Genomic DNA, 17,758 nt, shown 5'->3' on the forward strand with positions numbered 1-17,758 from the left:
TTGACCGGTGATTCACGAACGTTAAAACTTGTAAAAACTATATGATGACATATATATGGATATATCTATATATATATATAGTTAACATGATTTTATGATAATTAAGTATCCCATTAGGTATTTTAACAATGCGTTATATACATAAAAATGAGACTATTGAATTATGAAACTTGAAAACGATATATATAACGATTATCGTTATATCAACGTCTTACTAAATACATATGGATCATTTTAAGATATTGTTACATTATATAATCATGCTAAATGATAAGTAAACATATCATTAAGTATATTAACAATGAACTACATATGTAAAAACAAGACTACTAACTTAATAATTTCGAAACGAGACATATATGTAACGATTATCGTTGTAACAATATTTAACTGTATATATATCATACTAAGATATATTAATATATCATAATATCATGATAATGTAATAATTTAACATCTCTTTAGATATAATAAACAATGGGTTAACAACATTTAACAAGATCGTTAACCTAAAGGTTTCAAAATAACATTTACATGTAATGACTAACGATGACTTAACGACTCAGTTAAAATGTATATACATGTAGTGTTTTAATATGTATTCATACACTCTTGAAAGACTTCAAGACACTTATCAAAATACTTCTATTTAACAAAAATGCTTACAATTACATCCTCGTTCAGTTTCATCAACAATTCTACTCGTATGCACCCGTATTCGTACTCGTACAATACATAGCTTTTAGATGTATGTACTATTGGTATATACACTCCAACGATCAGCTCTTAGCAGCCCATGTGAGTCACGTAACACATGTGGGAACCATCATTTGGCAACTAGCATGAAATATCTCATAAAATTACAAAAATATTAGTAATCATTCATGACTTATTTACATGTAAACAAAATTACACATACTTTATATCTAATCCATATACCAACGACCAAAAACACCTACAAACACTTTCATTCTTCAATTTTCTTCATCAAATTGATCTCTCTCAAGTTCTATCTTCAAGTTCTAAGTGTTCTTCATAAATTCTATAAGTTCTAGTTTCATAAAATCAAGAATACTTCCAAGTTTGCTAGTTTACTTCCAATCTTGTAAAGTGATCATCCAACCTCAAGAAATCTTTCTTATTTACAGTAAGATATCTTTCTAATACAAGGTAATACTCATATTCAAACTTTGATTCAATTTCTATAACTATAACAATCTTATTTCGAGTGGAAATCTTACTTGAACTTGTTTTCGTGTCATGATTCTGCTTCAAGAACTTTCAAGCCATCCAAGGATCCTTTGAAGCTAGATCTATTTTTCTCATTTCCAGTAGGTTTACCCACACAATCTGAGGTAATAATGATGTTCATAACTGATGGAATTTAACATTTAACAAGTGACATGTTCATGTAGTTTACACAATCATAAAATCAATTTTAAGATAGTTAAAGCAAGCGGAAGCATTAATAGAACAAGTATATTTGTTAAGCCATTTTGTTAAATCCTATATTAATATCAAGTCATGAATAAATGCTTACATATATATATATATATATATATATATATATATATATATATATATATATATATATATATATATATATATATATATATATATCAAGAAGGAAGAAATTAATACCTCCTCAAGTTAATTGAGGGTGAGTTTTCAAGGAAGCAAGTTGATGAAGAAGATGATGAAGAATGGAGCTCCAAAAGTATGAAACCTCAAGTAGCTATACCCCAAACTTTTGCACCAACACCTAGCCTTTAGTTAGGATTTAATTACACTTGAAATTAGCTTACAAAATGAGCTTGAAGAACTTGCTTTGGAGCCTCAAACCCCAAGGCCAGAAACTGCACAGAATTGCAGTTTTTCTTCTTCACTTTACTTGATATTATTGCATGTATGAGTGTAGAACACAATGTCTTGGTGTTAGATAAGCATGGGTAGTAACTAATAAACAATTGCATGCTTATTGCAACTCCCATGCCACTCACAATGATCATGTTATAATATACTTTTATAAAAAACTGAATATATAAAATCAGTTTTTTTTTATAAAACATGATTTTATAAAACACATTTTATAAACTTGTATATTATTTGTTATGTGTATTTTTTAAACCAATTTTATAAAATGTAACATAACTTAATTAATTATTTAACCTATAAATAATTAAATCCTTGTTATATAAGTTATTCCATAACTTATATAACATATCAAGTAATATTATTTAAGAAACCTTTTCCTTAAAATTCAAGTGTCGCGTATTTAATCAATGATTCAATCGTTAAGATCAAATACTAATAAGGTGTCGGTAAGTTTTTTATTGGGTATGACCCGACTTGGATCATAACACATTAGCCGCATTACTTTAATATGTCTCTCGGACATACGAAATACCTTCAATCTCCCACTTGCACGAGAAACATAAGAAATTAATGCAAGTGATGGATACCACCTAACGACCGTCCATCACCCCCAATATGTTATGAATTTTTCCATTCAATAACATCATCCCTTTCGAGTTCCCATCTCGAATATGAATAGGTGAATCTTTTCATTATATCCTTTCATCCTAGATGTCATGTTAAATCCAAGAGATACAGAGTGATCACTCTCTTTTAGATTTAACTTTATCAGGCCTTAGACATCTGACTCTCAACGAATAAGAGGGACAAATTCCATCTTGACTACATACGTCCTAAATATGTATCTTGCATTATGCCTGAGCTCTTCCTTGTGAACTACCATATTTCAGAATAGCGAAGGAAAGAATCAAGGTACGATACTCAGTAAATATCCGAACCCAATATGTATATCAGGTCAGAGGATACAATGATATTCGCCTTTACTCAAGATTACATGTGATCAACCACAAAGGCTCCATTTAGTAAATCTTGAGGGCGGGTCTTCCAATATTTGTATCCTACAAATATCTATGAACCTTGGTTGCAACCTTGCCCCACATTCATCCCGTGAATGTATACCAATCCAAGTTCATAATAGTCTAAACCTCACACTTATTTCCACAAATGTGATCGACTACGGAATTTAGAATAATTACTTATTCATGGATAAAATATGCAAAATAGGAACATAACTCAAAATAAATTAATACCATAATTATATTAATGAGTTTGAACAATTTCGTTCCGTTACAATACTTAAAACTGATCATGACCAATCACTAGAATATCGAAGCCCTAATTCACAAACATGTCCTACATGTTTTGCTCCATGTAAGAGCTTCGTGAGAGGATCCGCTATATTAAGATCTGTGTGAACTTTGCAAATACATATCTTTCCTTTTTCAACTTCATCCCTTATGTAGTTGAATCTCCGCTCAATGTGACGGGTCTTTTGATGAGCACGAGGTTCCTTGATTTGAGCAATCACACCCTCGTTGTCACAAAAGATCTCAAGAGGGTCCTGAATGGAAGGGACCACTCCTAAGTCGTCTATGAATTTCTTCATCCATGCAGCTTCCTGAGCTGCCAATGAGGCGGCAATGTACTCCGAATCTGTAGTGGATAATGCAACAATATCCTGTTTTGAACTCTTCCAAGAGACCGCACCACCATTTAATGTGAAGACATAACCGGACTGTGATCGAGAATCATCTCGATCAGTTTGGAAACTCGCGTCCACGTAACCTTTTACAGCAAGTTCCTCCTCACCAGACCCATATATTAGAAACATATCCTTAGTTCTCCTAAGGTATTTCAATATACTTTTGACAACAATCCAATGACTGTTTCCTGGGTTATTCTGGTATCTACTTGTCAGGCTAAGAGCGCATGACACATCCGGTCTAGTGCATATCATTGCATACATGATTGACCCAATAGCAGATGCGTACGGGACTTTCTTCATTCTCTCTTGTTCATCTTTCATGGTAGGACACTGGGATGAACTGAGAAGCGTTCCCTTTTTAATGGGTACCAAACCTTTATTAGAGTTCTCCATCTTGAACCTTTTCAAGACCTTTTTCAATGTATGCACTTTGATTCAAACCTATCAGTTTCTTGGGTCTATCCCTGTAGATCCCAATCCCCAAAACGTATTGTGATTCTCCAAGATTCTTAATGGAGAAGCATTTACTTAGCCAAGTTTTAACACCTTTCATTGCCGGAATATCATTTCCAAATAACAATATATCATCCACATATAGTAAAAGGAACATGATAGTGTCCCACTAGCTTTCTTGTATACACAAGCTTCATCACCATTTTTAATGAAGCCAAATTTCTTGGCTTCCTTATTAAAACTATGATTCCACATTCTAGATGCTTGTTTCAATCTGTAGATTGACTTCTTTAACTTGCATACCTTTTTAGGATATTTCGGATCAACAAAACCTTCAGGTTGAACCATATAGACATTTTCCTTAAGATGTCCATTCAGGAAAGCGGTCTTGACATCCATTTGCCATATTTCATAATCATAATGAGCAGCAATGGCAAGAATATCCTAATAGACTTTAGCGTTGCCACGGGCAAAAAAGTTTCATCATAGTCAACCCCTTGAGTTTGAGTGAAACTTTTTGCTACAAGTCTAGCTTTATATGTATCCAAGTTTCCATGTATGCCGGTTTTCATTTTGAAAAGCCATTTACAATCAACTAGCCTAGAGGCAGGAGGTTGCGCAACAAGTTCTCAAACTTGGTTGTCATACATGGATTACATCTCAGCTTTCATGGCTTCCTGCCATTTATCTTTATCAATCCTTGATAAAGCATCTTGGTAGTTTGTTGGTTCATCCAAATCTACCACATAGCAACCATCCATGTGAAACCCATATCTCTCAGGAGGATTACTAATCCTACCAGATCTGCGAACGTCTTGTGTATTTTGATCATCCATTTGATCACTCTCAACATTTTTATGTTGAGTGCTAGCGTCAACCAATTGTGTATCATCTACTTGATCTTGAACCTCTTCAAGATCTATCTTCCTATCACTATTTCCTTCCAATAGGAACTTAGTTTCAAGGAATTCAGCCTTTCGAGCAACAAATACATTTTGCTCGGTTGGATCATAGAAATAGTATCCCATATCATCCTTGGGATATCCTATGAAGATACACTTCGTGGATCGAGCATTCAACTTATTAGGGACGTAATGCTTAGGATAAGCTTCACATCACCATACCTTTAAGTATGATAGAGATGGAGGTTTTCCAAACCACATCTCATGAGGAGTTCGTTCCACTTTCTTGGTTGGGGCCATATTTAGAACCGCGGAGCACAGACAATAACCCCAGAATGATAGAGCTAACGAGCTTCTAGCCATCATAGATCAAACCATATCTATTAGGGTTCGGTTCCTCCTTTTGGATACACCATTAAGCTGTGGTGTCCCGGGTGGAGAAAGTTGCGAGATAATCCCACAACTTCTAAGATGATCTTGGAAAGTATCGCTTAGGTATTCACCTCCTTTATCGGTACAAAGTACCTTGATTGTCTTATTGAGTTGATTTTGTACTTCGTTTTGATATTCTTTGAATGCTTCAAAAGTTTCGTCCTTGTGCCTTAATAAATAGACATATCCGAAATGACTGAAGTCATCAATGAAAGTGGCGAAGTATCTTTCACCTTTCCTAGTCATGGGCTTAAAAGGTCCACATACATTCGAATGTATTAATCCCAATAAGTTTTTAGCCATTTCATAGGTCCCTTTGAAAGGTGCTTTAGTCATTTTTCCTTGTAAACAAGATTCACATACATCAAATGAGTCTAGTTCATTTGATTTCAAAAGTCCATTCTTTTGAAGTGTATGCATTCGATCCTTGTTTATGTGACCAAGGCGATAATGCCATAAGTAGGAATCACTCAAATCCCTTTTGAGTTTCTTGGTGTTTGCATGGAACATTGAGCTGTTGTATGATGTGTCATCATGAACCAATTCATAAATACCATTCAAAGGCGAAGCCTTGAAATAGAACACATTATCTAAAGAAACATGGATATCATCATTAAAGAAATTAAGATCAAAACCACATTGTTTCAAGCGGGATACAGAAATAATGTTTCGAGATAAATCGGGTGCATACAAAACATTTTTCAACATAAGCTCCAAACCACTTGGAAGCTTCAAAATAAAGTCTCTTTGAGCTACTACTTGCACCTTAGCTCCATTTTCCATGAAGAGACTTGATGTTCCCACTTCTTGTCTACTTCTTTTGAACCCCTGCATAGAATTGCAAATGTGAGTTCCACATCCTGTATCTAATACCCATGTATTAGAAGAAGTAATACTAAGCTCAATATATACCATATATACGTTACCTGAGGTTTGCCCTGCATCCCTCTTTTCTTTCAACTCCTTAAGGTAGATCGGGCAGTTGCGTTTCCATTGACCCATCTCACCGCAACCAAAGCACGGATCTTCCTTGGGGTTAGCTTTACCGGCAATCTTTTGCTTCTTGTTGTTGTTGGTTGGGGTAACCATCTTCCCTTTTCCCTTGCCCTTACCTTGGTAGGCGGGTCCTTTCTTCTTAGCCACCTTTGGCTTAGAAGGGTTATTGTTTTTGGACCCGCCTTCATTGATCGTAAACACGGGTGAAGCCCTTTTACCCATGCTTGCTTCTGCCGTCTTAAGCATGGCATGTAATTCGCCAATGCTTTTATCCCAACCATTCATGTTGTAACTCATTGCAAATGTGTCAAACCTTTTTGACAATGAGTTGAGAATAAGGTCTGTGGCTAATTCATTAGACACGTTGCAATTTAGACAGTTTGCTCGATCAATTAGGCTTTTCATCTTAAGGACATAAGATGAAACGGATTGGGAGTCGTCCATCCGACATGCATGAAGCGCTCGGACCGTTTCAAAGCGCTCGACACGAGCTTGTTGAAGGAACATCTCCTTCAACTGTGTGATCATGTCATATGCACTATGATGCTCAAAATCCTTTTGGAGTTCGGGTATCATAGTCCCAAGCATGAGGCAAGAAACTTGCAACGAATCGGTGCAATATTTCTCCCAATAAGCCATGCCTTCCATATCATCCTCTTTCGGTTGATCGGGAATGGGGTCTTCCAATACATACGCCCTGTCCTCTAGTTTGAGGACATTTCTTAGATTGCGGAACTAACCCATGAAGTTCGTATGGTTGAGTTTTTCCTTTTCGAGGATTGACCTCAACGATAGGTTGTTAAAGTTGATTGGTGCGTTTGGAATGTTGTTGTTATTGGCGGCCATCTACAAAATTTAACAAAGTTGTTTAAGTATTAATTTTAATTTAACAATCAATACCCTTTAATTCTAATTTAATATTTATTAAATTTATAATCCAACGGTAAACCAAATTTCGGTTAGGTGACCTTTATCCCGTCATTTGATTTAGCTAGGTAGTCATTGTATGACAATTGCAATCCTTTTGAAACTTCTAAGTTATGGGATCATGCAATCCTTTTGCATGGCATATTTATCCCATCAACGCCTATTTGTTCCTCATGCTTCGGTGACCCTAAGTTCATGATTCCCAAATCAAGTTGTCCTACTTGTGTAAACGTGTAAATTTAACATACAAGTGGTTAGGTGACCTTTATCCCATAAGTGTGCGAAATTTACCTTAATCATATTAGTTTGTTCATAATGGTTAGGTGACCTTTATCCCATTAAGAGTTCCCTAATATTTTTAAGTGTCATACAAAAGGATGACGTTTAACTTGTTTGCCTTGTTAATAAGGGATTTTCAGTTTTCGTTAATTCTAGTTTGAGAAAATTTTAACACCATACATCAACATGCATTTAGTGTATGGTACATATGAAATCCATTTTCATGTCATGTAATTAAGCCAATTACTTGATATAAACCATTTTATATATATATGATCCTTATCATGTTCTTAATAACCTTTTATTAATGTCCTTTTGCCACTTATAATTTAACCAATTAAATTGTCGTTTTGAATGTCGTAAATAACGTCTAATTTAACCAATTAAATTGTAGTTTTGTTTGTTGTTAACTTGTGTGATAAACTTATAGCATACAAACATACAATCCACAATCATACAATAAACAACCAAGCATGCAAAACAATATGTTCACAATCAAGCCATTTTGGTAGACATTTGTTTAGCCGAAAATAAATGCCACCGGTAAAGGGGTTATAACACAAAGTAGGAGATTTTAAATCTCCCACTTAATCTTGCATCCAAATGCTTCTTCTTGTGTTCTTCAAGTCTTCATCATCTTCATCATTTTACAAAATATTTCCTAATACATTTTGTCTAAAAAATGAAATTACAACCTAATCTATTTTACATACCAAATATAAAATAAATTACATAACCAAAATAATATTATTACAAACCAATTGAATAAATATTATTACAAACCAATTGAATGAATAATAAATCAACCAAACATGCATGCATTCAAACAAAAGGTCAAGGCTTGATTGTGAACTTTAACATACAACAAAATATGAAAAAATGGAAGCACCCAAAACCCATTTTGGGTCTCCAAAGTTTCGGCCAAAATGTCATACCCACCCAAACCCGACAATTTTTGCATTCCATTTTCATGCATGTACTTGAAATGCAAATATAGTGGGTTTAAAGATAGTATAAGAAGCATAATCCATAGACCTCGGCTCTAGATACCATTGATGGAATTTAACATTTAACAAGTGACATGTTCATGTAGTTTACACAATCATAAAACCAATTTTAAGATAGTTAAAGCAAGCGGAAGCATTAATAGAACAAGTATATTTGTTAAGCCATTTTGTTAAATCCCATATTAATATCAAGTCATGAATAAATGCTTATATATATATATATATATATATATATATATATATATATATATATATATATATATATATATATATATATATATATATATATATATATATATCAAGATGGAAGAAAGTAATACCTCCTCAAGTTAATTGAGGGTGAGTTTTCAAGGAAGCAAGTTGATGAAGAAGATGATGAAGAATGGAGCTCCAAAAGTATGAAACCTCAAGTAGCTATACCCCAAACTTTTGCACCAACACCTACCCTTTAGTTAGGATTTAATTACACTTGAAATTAGCTTACAAAATGAGCTTGAAGAACTTGCTTTGGAGCCTCAAACCCCATGGACAGAAACTGGACAGAATTGCAGTTTTTCTTCTTCACTTTACTTGATATTATTGCATGTATGAGTGTAGAACACAATGTCTTGGTATTAGATAAGCATGGGTAGTAACTAATAAACAATTGCATGCTTATTGCAACTCCCATGCCACTCACAATGATCATGTTATAATATACTTTTATAAAAAACTGAATTTATAAAATCAGTTTTTTTTTTTTTATAAAACATGATTTTATAAAACACATTTTATAAACTTGTATATTATTTGTTATGTATATTTTATAAAACCAATTTTATAAAATGTAACATAACTTAATTAATTATTTAACCTATAAATAATTAAATCCTTGTTATATAAGTTATTCCATAACTTATATAACATATCAAGTAATATTATTTAAGAAACCTTTTCCTTAAAATTCAAGTGCCGCGTATTTAATCAATGATTCAAACGTTAAGATCAAATACTAATAAGGTGTCAGTAAGTTTGTTATTGGGTATGACCCGACTTGGATCATAACACATTAGCCGCATTATTTTAATATGTCTCTCGGGCATACGAAATACCTTCAATAACATCATTCGATTCATATATATAAAAATGCCTTATTCGAAGGTTTAAACTTGAAATCACTAGAACATAGTTTAGTTAATTCTAAACTTGTTCGCAAAAAAAAGTTAATCCTTCTGACTTGACTTTTAAAATCAACTAAACACATGTTCTATATCTATATGATATGCTAACTTAATGATTTAAAACCTGGACACACGAAAAACACCGTAAAACCGGACATACGCCGTCGTAGTAACACCGCGGGCTGTTTTGGGTTTGATAATTAAAAACTATGATAAACTTTGATTTAAAAGTTGTTCTTCTGGGAAAATGATTTTTCTTATGAACCTGAAACTATATCCAAAAATCGTGGTTAAACTCAAAGTGGAAGTATGATTTTCAAAATGGTCATCAAGACATCGTTCTTTCGACTGAAATGACTACCTCTTACAAAAAATACTTGTAACTTATATTTCTGACTATAAACCTATACCTTTTCTGTTTAGATTCGTAAAATAGAGTTCAATATGAAACCATAGCAATTTGATTCACTCAAAACGGATTTAAAACGAAGAAGTTATGGGTAAAACAAGATTGGATATTTTTTTTGATTGTTGTAGCTACGAGAAATATTGTAACGATTCTATACAAATCATATCCTAGCTAACTTATATTGTATTATACATGTATTCTAATATATTATGTAATCTTGGGATACCATAGACACGTATGCAAATGTTTTGACATATCATATCGACCCATGTATATATATTATTTGGAACAACCATAGACACTCTATATGCAGTAATGTTGGAGTTAGCTATACAGGGTTGAGGTTGATTCCAAAAATATATATACTTTGAGTTGTGATCTAGCCTGAGACGTGTATACACTGGGTTGTGGATTGATTCAAGATAATATATATCAATTTATTTCTGTACATCTAACTTTGGACAACTAGTTATAGGTTACTAACAAGGACAGCTGACTTAATAAACTTAAAACATCAAAATGTATTAAAAGTGTTGTAAATATATTTTGAACATACTTTGATATATATGTACATATTTGTTATAAGTTCGTGAATCGACCAGTGGCCAAGTCTTACTTCACGACGAAGTAAAAATCTGTGAAAGTGAGTTATAGTCCCACTTTTAAAATCTAATATTTTTGGGATGAGAATACATGCAGCTTTATAAATGTTTTACAAAATAGACACAAGTACATGAAACTACTTTCTATGGTTGAATGATAGAAGCCGAATATGCCCCTTTTTGCTTGGTAGCCTAAGAATTATGGAACATCACTAATTTTGAGAATTAGTGCACGCCTAATTGATGCGAATCCTAAAGATAGATCTATTGGGCCTAACAAACCCCATCCAAAGTACCGGATGCCCGGAATGATGGGGATATTCTTATATGCATCTTGTTAATGTCGGTTACCAGGTGTTCACCATATGAATGATTTTTTTATCTCTATGTATGGGATGTGTATTGAAATATGAAATCTTGTGGTCTATTATTATGATTTGATAAATATATAGGTTAAACCTATAACTCACCAACATTTTTGTTGATGTTTAAAGCATGTTTATTCTCAGGTGATTATTAAGAGCTTCTGCTGTTGCATGCTAATATATGGACAAGATTTGGAGTCAGCATGCTTGTATTATATTTTTTAAAACTGCATTCAAAATTTACTTTGTTGTAACATATTAAAATTGTAAACCAATATGTATTGGTAGTGTGTAAGTGTGATATTTTTAGATTATCATTTCTGATAATCTAGGTGGTGTCCTTTTAACCTTGTCAATAAAATAAAGGTTATGGTTTGTTTTAAAAACGAATGCAGTCTTTGAAAAACGTCTCATATAGAGGTCAAAACCTCGCAATGAAATCAATTAATATGGAACGTTTATAATCAATATGAACGGGACATTTCAGTTAGTATCCGAGCGTTGGTCTTAGAGAACCAAAAATTTGCATTAGTGTGTCTTATCGAGTTTGTTAGGATACATTAGTGAGTCTGGACTTCGACGGTGTTTTCTTTAAAAACGATTGCTTAACACTTTTGTTGGAAACTATATATTATTAACATGTAAATATTATGTGATATATTAACCTCTTAATTGAAAGTGTTGATTGAAAGTATTGTTTTAAGTTGGTTGGTTATTCGGACCTTGTTGGTTGTACGAGTTGTTGTTGGGTACATTTGGATTGTAAAGAATATTTTGATTTCGATTAAAGTTTGGCCTTGGCTGTTGATAATTATTTTGATAATTATTTCCCGACCTTTGGTTCATGTAGGAAACATTCTTACGTTGTTCCATCGTTTGCTCAATGTGACAATCTTTCGTTAAGTGTGGTCCACCGCATTGCTCACAACTAATTTGTATTGCGTGAATATCCTTAGTCATCTTTTCCATTCGTCTCTCGAAAGCATCTAACTTTGCGAAAATGGAATCAAAGTCATGGCTAGAATTGGCTCTAGCCGCTTTAGATGATCTAACGATGTCTTTTTCTTGGTGCCACTCATGTAAGTGGGAGGCTGTGTTATCAATAATTTTGTAAGCTTCAGTTGCGGTTTTCTTCATAATGGAACCACCAGCTGCTATGTCGATGTCTTTTCGTGTAGTAATGTCGCATCCTTGATAGAATATTTGTAATATTTGATAAGTTTCTAAACCATGTTGAGGACATCCTCTCAACAACTTCCCGAATCTTGTCCATGCCTCATATAATGTTTCATTTGGCTTTTGCGCGAACATAACAATTTCTCCTTGAAGTCTTACGGATTTAGATGCCGGAAAGAATCTTTAAGAAATTTCTCAACTAAAACATCCCAGGTATCAATCGCCCCTTCAGTTAAGGATTCTAACCAATCTTTGGCTTCTCCCTTTAAAGTCCAGGGAAACAACATGAGATAGATCTGTTCATCCTCAACTTCTCTGATTTTAAATAGAGTACAGATCCTATTAAAGGTTCTAAGATGTTCGTTTGGATCTTCTTTTGGCGTACCACTATATTGGCATTGATTAGTTACCATGTGTAGGATTTGTCCTTTGATTTCATAATCTGACGCATTAATATCTGGTTGAGTAATGGCATGACCTTGGTCAGTGCGTGTAGCCCTCATTCGATCTTCCATACTTAGAGGTTCCTGATTTTCCAAGATTGAATTTGTTGAATCTGAATCACTAGAGGATTCTGATTTAATGGTTTCTTCCTCGTCAATCTCTGGTTGAATGATTTGTGGTTCAGGAGGAATGATTAGTGGTTCAGGATCTCTGAATTGTCCTTGAATATCTTCCGGGTTCTCAATTGTGAGGTCGGGTTCAAAAAACGGATTATCGGAAATTTGAATTGGAGTACTTGGTAAACTAGATGATGATTCTAAAGAAAAATCAACGACGATTATATTGGCCAGATGTCTTGATCGAGTTACAGGTGGTGAACGTATGAAAGGTGGTGAACGTTTTGCTCGGTGCATTCACTAAATATCCTATTAGTTATAAAAAAATTATATAAATTATCAAATTAATAGACTTTTCTAATTTTTCTCACGTTTCAAATAGCCAATAGATGCAGCAGGTAGCCAGGACCCTTTAAATCGGAAGCCCACAACTCGCCACTAACAAATCCAACTATTACTACTAACCAGAAAATTTTGGATGTCTATCAATTTAACCACTTAAAATAATTTTTCTTCGAAATTTTGAAGAAGATATAGAAAATTCTATGTCCTAGAAACTAGAGCGTCGAGAAATAAGAGGAATAAAAAGAGCGCGTCGAAAAACGTCGAAAAATAAAAGGTCAAAAAATAATAATAAGAAAGTAGAGCGTCGAAACTTAAAATTCTAAAAACTAAATATTAAAAGTTGCGTCTAAAGGAATTAAAACTTAAAAGGAATTCTATTTTCAAAACGGAAATAACTTAATTAAGCACTAAAATCTATTTAAAACTAAAGCGATAAGTGATGTCGTAAAATTCAAAAGCGCTTAAATCTTAATCTAAAGAAAAAGCACTTATGGGATTTTACGGCAAAGCCTAAAAACTAGAAATATAAAATAACTACGGCAAAAACTAAGTTTAAAAATAATTACGAACGATAAATATACAAATTACGAATTACTGATAAAAAAATACAAAAAGAAATTAAAGTGATAAAAGTACAATTTTTATGTAAAAAATAATATTATTTTTATATTATTATTTTATAAAAATATTATTCTATATATTTAATAATAATTAATAAACTTAATATTACTAATTAAAACTAAAAACTAATTAATAATAATAATAATAATAATAATTAAAATAAAACCCTAATTAATAAATAATAAAAAAATAAAACCCTAATGCAATTAATGCGTACTAGGTATCAGCTGTCAGACACTGCTACGCGATCGCGTAGATTTATGTCTGTTTTGCTCTGCAATCGCAGAGCTGAACAGTGTTGGATCCGGTACTGGGCTAAAAACAGGTCGGCCCAGTTCGTTTTTTATATTTATTTGATTTTTTTAGTTTTATAAAATAATAGATATATAATTTCTATAAAAATAAACTTATATTTTAAAAATCTAAATAAAAATACTTTTTAATTTTATAAACAAAATCTTAAAAATATATAATTGTTTTTATTTTTTTAATTTTTATATTTAAATTTAAAACTTATATAAAATTATATTTTTTTACAAAAATAGATTACAAAATTAATTTTTTTTACACTTATTATAAATAAAAAATATTTTTACGAAATAAGAAATAATATATTTTTACAAAAATATAGTAATAATAAATATAGCGTTTTTCACCGAGTCCCCGGCAGCGGCGCCAAAAACTTGATGTGTGCGAGGTGTAATACGAAATAGTATTATTTTTAATATGAAATACGGCGTAATATGATACAAGTTTTATTTATTTATATAGATGGGATATACCTAAACCTTGCTACAACACTTATAGGCAGTGTACTTAATCGTAGAGTATTGTCATTTTTAGTAAGTTCGGTTCGTTTCACAGGGAGCTAGCGATTACGTACTATATTTTTAACAACTACATTTGTATATATATATATATATATATATATATATATATATATATATATATATATATATATATATATAAGTAGTAATATTATTATAAAAGAGGGGTTTACCGTTTAATGACCGGTTTGTCGATTTTATATTTTAAGCGTAAAGATAAATGACGATAATATAAATGACAGAAATTAAAATGCGATAAAGTAAATTACAGTAATTAAAATGACAGTACATAAAGGTACGATGAAATATGAAATAAAAGTATTATGCTTATTTAAACTTCCGTAATCATGATGTTTGACGTTTTGATTTTAATTTATTTATCTGGGTTAATTGTCCTTTGTCCTAGATTTATTTGATACCTATCTGGTTTTTGTCCATAATAGTCCATCGGTCATAATTATAAAATGCTCGTCAAATTAACCTTATTTCCGAAGTCAAATATTCCAACTAATTGGGGACTTAAACTGTAACAAGGTCTTAATACTTTGTTTATAATTACACCAGGTTATCGACTGCGTGTAATCCAAGGTTTTAATACTTTGTTAACAATTACACCAATTTTCCTTGTATGTAATCCACCCCTGTTTTAATGAGTCCATTGACTATTAATCCATCCCCGTGTCCGATCAAATGAACAATTATTAGTATTTATAAATATCCCCCTCATCGTGTCCGATCGAGTGTATGTGGTTATTTATAATTACCTCAAATTGTAAATCTCTATATTAAATTAACGAACTATCATTCAGTTAAAATAATATAAAGCCCATTAATAGCCCATAGTCCAATTTCCACAATTGTCGGTCTTTTGTCCAAACCCCAATTATGGTCCAAAGCCCAATAACCCCGTCTTTAATATTTAGTCTAACATCACGATTACTTCGGCTCAGATAAGCATAATAATAACTTAGTTACAATACATTAATTTAAAAAGGAAGAACATAGCTTACAGTGATTATTTATCGCGTAGCGTTACACGGACAGAGTTTCGACTTTAAAACCCGTAAAACATTTCTTAAAATAACCCAAATTATTATTAATATTAAACTTTAATATTATAAATATAAATATATATATATATCGTATATAGATAGAGAGATTGAGTGAAAAAGGGATGCAGAATTCGAGCAGAATGCGGGAGCTTTTATAGGCCCACTTTGAACTGTACAGCTCCGCGAGTGCGGTACTTTTGTGCCTTACAGCTCCGCGAGTGCGGAGCTTCGGATTCCAGCTCACCAAATTGAGTTAAACGTGGGCTGCTAAATATTATAATATATAATATAATTATATATAATTATATATATATTATATTATATTCTTGTGCATAGTTGACTTGTAATTTTAGCTCCGTTGAGTTGTACGTTGATGCTCGGTTTATGTCCCGGTTCCGGATTTTCGAACGCCTTTACGTATGCTTAGATATCTTGTACTTTGCATTTCGCGGCTTGTACTCTTGTCATTTTTAGGCGTTTCTCATCAATAAATTGAACCACTTAGATTGTACTTTGTACTTTTTAGCTTTTTGGTCATTTGCGTCTTCAAATCATCATTTTCTTCTTTTGTCTTCGCACTTATTTATTTAAACGAATATTACATAAAAATAGAATAATTGCTACTACAAGCTTTACATATTGAAAGGATATTGCTATGAAATATATGTTCCCTTTTAGCATTATGTGACATCCTCCAGATAGGGCCTGGGAGAATGACGTCACTAAATATATCAAATCACAGTTGTATAAACGAGAATGACTCTACATGAGACGTTTTGTTGAGTTTTGCAGCGGAAGATAAATATGTCTTTAATTGATATGATATGTAATGAAGACTCCAAGCATAGCAAGCAATCAACATCAAAGCAGCAGATATACAGCTGAAGCAATACTTAAGTACCTGAGAATAAACATGCTTAAAAAGTCAACACGAGGTTGAGTGAGTTCATAGGTTTGTCATAAATAATGATTTCAGTAATAGTGTTAGACCACAAGATTTGTTTTCATAAGTAGATCACTCAGATCCAGTCAAGTTGATCTCCCGCAGGATCAAAAAGTTATGCCAGTGCGTGATATTTAGACTAAACGTTGTTTGCCCCGTGACAAGTTGTTCTGTCCTTGTCGTTTAATTTCATTATCAAGTAATACAAAGACTTAGTCAAATGTATCGGGGACGTTACACCCGATAGGCCTATCCCCAATAATTAAGAATGCCGCAGCAATTAAAAATATCATTGTAGGGACTTAGTCGGACATAGCCGGGTATAGCATACTTTAATAGTTGGTACTGATATTTAGACTAGACTTTCAAGTTTACCCCGTATAAGTTATCGTTTATACTTGTCGGTTGGGGACTTGCTGGTCATAGCCCAACATATCACAGTTTAATAGTTGATACTGATATTTAGACTGGACTTTCAAGTTTGCCCCGTACAAGTTATCGTTTATACTTGTCGGTTGGGGACTTGCTGGTCATAGCCCAACATATCACAGTTTAATAGTTGATACGTGTAAAACAGTTATAAAAGTTGCGCATGTATTCTCAGCCCAAAAATATATAAAAAGGGAGCAGATGAACTCACGAAAAATCAGTTTTAGTATTTGTATTCATTTCATAAAAACAGTTATAAAAGTAGCGCATGTATTCTCAGCCCAAAAATGTAAAGAGTAAAAGGGAGCATATGAAAACTCACATTAAATAGCAGTTGAAGTATTCCACGCAAGAAGGAAAGTAAAGCAAGTAAGTGATCTGGATATCAACCTTGAGGTATAACGTTTGATTAGTTAATGTCTAACTTGACATAAAGTATATTTATTAATATAGCAACTATATTGACAGTGACGGTTTTCGAGAAAAGTTCCTATTTCTCAAAAGTTTCTATTTTTGGAAACCTACTATTTATGAAAAACTTCCACTTATAGTAAGCTTCTAGTTTAAGAATGTTCGGGTTATAATTCTTAACAAAGATGTTGTACAATCTCGCCCAAACTTCGTCGCTAACATGCAAGTCACTCGAATGATCTATTGTTACCGAGCGGCCCAGGATCTCTTGACCAGAATCTA

At 32.7% G+C, this 17,758-nt stretch overlaps 1 non-coding gene across 1 annotated transcript; it reads left to right on the forward strand.

The window, feature by feature from the left end:
- Positions 1 to 12,337: 12,337 nt before the first annotated feature.
- LOC139886769 (small nucleolar RNA R71) lies at positions 12,338 to 12,444 on the forward strand. The gene has a single exon (XR_011772636.1). It is a non-coding gene; the product is annotated as a small nucleolar RNA R71 (small nucleolar RNA).
- The last annotated feature ends 5,314 nt before the right edge of the window (positions 12,445 to 17,758 follow it).

This window comes from Rutidosis leptorrhynchoides, chromosome 1 (genome assembly GCF_046630445.1).
Source record: "Rutidosis leptorrhynchoides isolate AG116_Rl617_1_P2 chromosome 1, CSIRO_AGI_Rlap_v1, whole genome shotgun sequence".
In the NCBI taxonomy this organism is placed as follows: Eukaryota; Viridiplantae; Streptophyta; class Magnoliopsida; order Asterales; family Asteraceae; genus Rutidosis; species Rutidosis leptorrhynchoides.